Here is a 4,148-nt window from a genome sequence, read left to right on the forward strand (position 1 = left end):
TCTCCTTAGGAAAAAGGAGGGAGAAGCCAAGAGAAAGAGACAGAGATAAAAGAGACTGAAGATGATTGTTTGAGGCAGCAAAAAAGAAAAATCTAAAAACAAACAACATAAGCAACAACAATAAACTCTTTAACTGTGGCAATTAGCATGAAAAGTTGATAGAAATGAATGAAAAAAAAAAACGCAACACCACACCTTTGCGACAATTTTTTTGCAAAATATTTATCAATTTAAAACAAAACAGGGATCCCTGGGTGGTACAGTGGTTTGGCGCCTGCCTTTGACCCAGGGCGTGATCCTGAAGACACCGGATTGAATCCCACATCAGGCTCCTGGAGCATGGAGCCTGCTTCTCCCTCTGCCTGTGTCTCTGCCTCTCTCTCTCTCTCTCTCTATCATAAATAAATAAATTAAATAAATAAATAAATAATAAATAAACAAACAAAACAAAACAAAAAAAACTTTGTTTCTTTCAGATTTAAATGAGCCTTGGGGAACTTTCCAAAGCCCACTTCAGAAATGTGCCAAGGAATTTAAACAAAAAAGCAGAGTTGAGAGGCAGAGATAAGAGATTAGGGCTACAAACCACTGTGGATTTAAGTATCTCCTCCCAGAGATTGAGAACTCAAAAATAGTAAAGTTTATTCCCCTACTCAAGACCATTAAAATTTTTGTTCCCTGAGTATCCAGATTTTACAAAGAACTTATAAAACTCAACACCCAAAAAACAAATAATCCAGTTAAACAATGGGCAGAAGACATGACTAGACATTTTTCCAAAGAACATACAGATTGTCAATAGACACATGAAAATATGCTCAATGTCATAATCAACAGGGAAATACAAATCAAAACTACAATGAGATATCATTCATACCTGTCAGAATGGCTAAAATTAATACAGGAAACAGCAGGTGTTTGCAAGGATGCAGAAAAGGAGAATCCTCTTACACTGCTAGTGGGAATGTAAACAGGCACAGCCATTCGGGAAAACAGTATGGAGGTTCCTCAAAAAGTTAAAAAATGGAATTTCCTGGCATCCCAGCAATTGTACTACTCGGTATTTACCCAAAGGATACAAAAATACTATTTTTTTAAGATTATTTATTTATTTATTTATGAGAGAGAGAGAGAGAGAGAGAGACAGGCAGAGGGAGAAGCAGGCTCCATACAGGGAGCCTGACATGGGACTCCATCCCGTGACTCCAGGATCAGGCCCTGAGCTGAATGTGGCACTAAACCACTGAGCCACCCAGGCTGCCCCAAAAACACTAGTTCAAAGGGATACATGCACCTAATGTTTATTGCGGCTTTCAAGACAGTGCTCTTCCACTTATTATCATCTTGAAATATCATGCCAATATAATTATCTCTTTTTCTTAGGTTATGGTATCTCCAGTTATGAAAGGATTTGAGCTTTATTTTCTTCAATTTGAAAATCAGAAATTTAAGCAATATATGACTTAGTTTGTTCCAGTTGCTGTAACAAAAATAGCATATACTTGGGGATGCCGGGGTGGCTCAGTGGTTGAGCATCTGCCTTCGGCTCAGGGTGTGGTCCTGGGGTCCACGATGGAGTCCTGCATTAGGCTCCCCGCAAGAAGCCTGCTTCTCCCTCTGCCTGTGTCTTTGCCTCTCTCTCTCTGTCTCTTGAAATCTTTAAAAAAAAAAAAAAAAAAAAAAGTACCATAGACTTGATTTAAACAACAAATACTTATTACTCACAGTTCTGGAGACTAGGAAGTCCAAAATCCAAGTACCAGTAGATCCCTTGTCTCGTGAGACCTGCTTCGTAGTTCATAGATGGTCATCTTTTTACTCTGTCATCTCATGGCAGAAAGGACAAGGGAGTTCCCCAGAGTTTCGTTTATAAGGTCACTAATCATGAGGGTGCCACACTCATGACTTAAACTCCTTCTAAGACTCTATCTCCAGATTCCATTGCATTAGGGATTAGATTTCAATATATGAATTTTGGAAAAACAAAAACATTCTGGGATGCTTGGGTGGCTCAGTTGATTAAGTTTCTGCTTTTGGCTCAGGTCATGATCCCAGGGTCCTGGGATGGAGTCTTACATTTTGCTCCCTGCTCAGCTGGGAGCCTGTTTCTCCCTCTCCCACTGCCTGCTGCTTTCCCTGCTTGTGTTCTGTCTCTGTCAAATAAATAAATAAAATCTTAAAAAAAAAAAAAGAAAAGAAAGACACAAACATTCAATCTACACTAGTGTTTTTTGTTCTTTTTTTAAAAAAGATTTTATTTGTTTGACAGAGTGAGACAAAGAACAGGAGCATGGGGGAGGGGCTGAGGCAGAAGCAGGCTCCTGGCTGAGCAGGGAGCCCAACAGGGATGGGAGGTGGAAGGTGGAGTGGCTCCCAGGTCCCAGGACCCCTGAGATCATGACCTGAGCCAAAGGCACATACTTAACTAACTAAGCCACCCAAGATGCCCCAATACCAGATTTTTTAAGTGTGTTCTTTTCTTAAATCAATCTTGTTCAGAAATAATTTGTCAATTTCAAAACTGAGTTGATTTTTCTTCCACAATGAAATTATCATATTTACTTAGTTTCCTTTGTTTGTTCATCTTTCTGAATATGGTATTATTTGAATATTATGTTTCCAGGATTTGTCTTTAGTATTTCATAATTTCTGATTTTTGTTTTCTCTCAGTAATTTTTCTTTTGAATTTATTGTCTTTACAAGGTTGTTTCAACTTCACCTTTCAAAGGTATTAATTTTGTCTAAAGCCTTAGTGGTATTCGTCTATTCTAATTATTTATTTGTCTTTTGTTTGCAGTTATTCTTTGTCCAATTGTTCCCTCCTCGTTTGGTTGTTTAAAAATCTCTTCAAGCATGCAGATGTCACATTTCAAAAACACCTTCACATGTATTTCATTTTCAGTCATAGCTTCTCTCAGTCAAAACCAGTTGTTAATGTTCTTAGTTATTTTCCAAGCTGGGTTTTTTAAATTTTTCAAAATTAAAGATGATTATTTAATCTTATTAATAAAATTCAATATAAGCGACAGTAAATTGCTATCAGAGGTTTTCTTACCAAATGTATAATTTTTGTGTGTGTAAAGATAATTTTCTTAATGTTAGATTTCAATTAGATGGTAAGGGATTTTGAAAGGCAGACTCTTAATGTAAATAAAATGCATGATTAGGAGGCAGTACACATTTAAACTATAAAGTTTAAACTTTACATTTAAACTTTAAAGTTTAAGAATATTTTAAAATTTGTTTTCATTCCTGGTTGAAACTTCTATCCTTTTATTGAGGGTTGTTGTTTTTGTTTATTTGTGTTTTTTTGTTTTGTTTTGTTTTGGTCATTCTGCTATATTCCAGGGACTTTTACATTGGGGTCTGCTTAATTTTAATATTTGATGCAGGCAAAATTCTTCTAGACACATTACTATTTTGTTTAGAAATGTTTATGATTGATTTAAAGTCAAAGAAATTAGCATAATCTGTCATGAACATCTTGGGTAGGATAACTGTGTATGGCCCAAATGAACTATAGGTCTGGCTTGAAGTAATTACTTTGAGGAATGGCTGGCCTGTGTTTCAATCACACTTCCTGTATTTATGGATTTCAAGTTGTAGGTTCCTCTGGAATCCCATGGTAAAGAATGACCTTTCCCCTGTAAAAGCTCCATACTTAGCCTGTTTTTGGTTATTATATACTCGGTTACCATTATTCTACCCTGTGCTTTATGTAGTCTTGAAATCCAATGTGATTTATTCTTGTATGTTTACCCTTTCTGTTTTGTAGAGTTCTTAGAGATTTCTTTTATTTTTTCTCTACCATTTCTGGTATTTTTATTAAGAAAGACTAATGCACATGCTCACCAACTGGCATTGATACTCTGTTCTAAAAATTTAATAACTTTGGCTCTGAGTGGTAACAATATTGAAAAAAGTTGAAAGTCTCTTCACTGTGGTTGGGAAAAAAATTCCTCTCCTGAAAGTAACTCATCTTCAGCTATTTTATAATAAACCTTTATTCAGGGTCCTAGAGTTGGCAAAAATTAATATTAGTACCACATGGCAAAATAATTAAAGCACGAAAGTTCAATTGCAAGAGAGTCCCAAGTCAAGTCCAAGTCACATTAATTTAATGGAGCTTTGGGGTAACAGTGCCTTAC

The sequence above is a fragment of the Vulpes vulpes genome, chromosome 6 (genome assembly GCF_048418805.1).
Source record: "Vulpes vulpes isolate BD-2025 chromosome 6, VulVul3, whole genome shotgun sequence".
Taxonomy (NCBI): Eukaryota; Metazoa; Chordata; class Mammalia; order Carnivora; family Canidae; genus Vulpes; species Vulpes vulpes.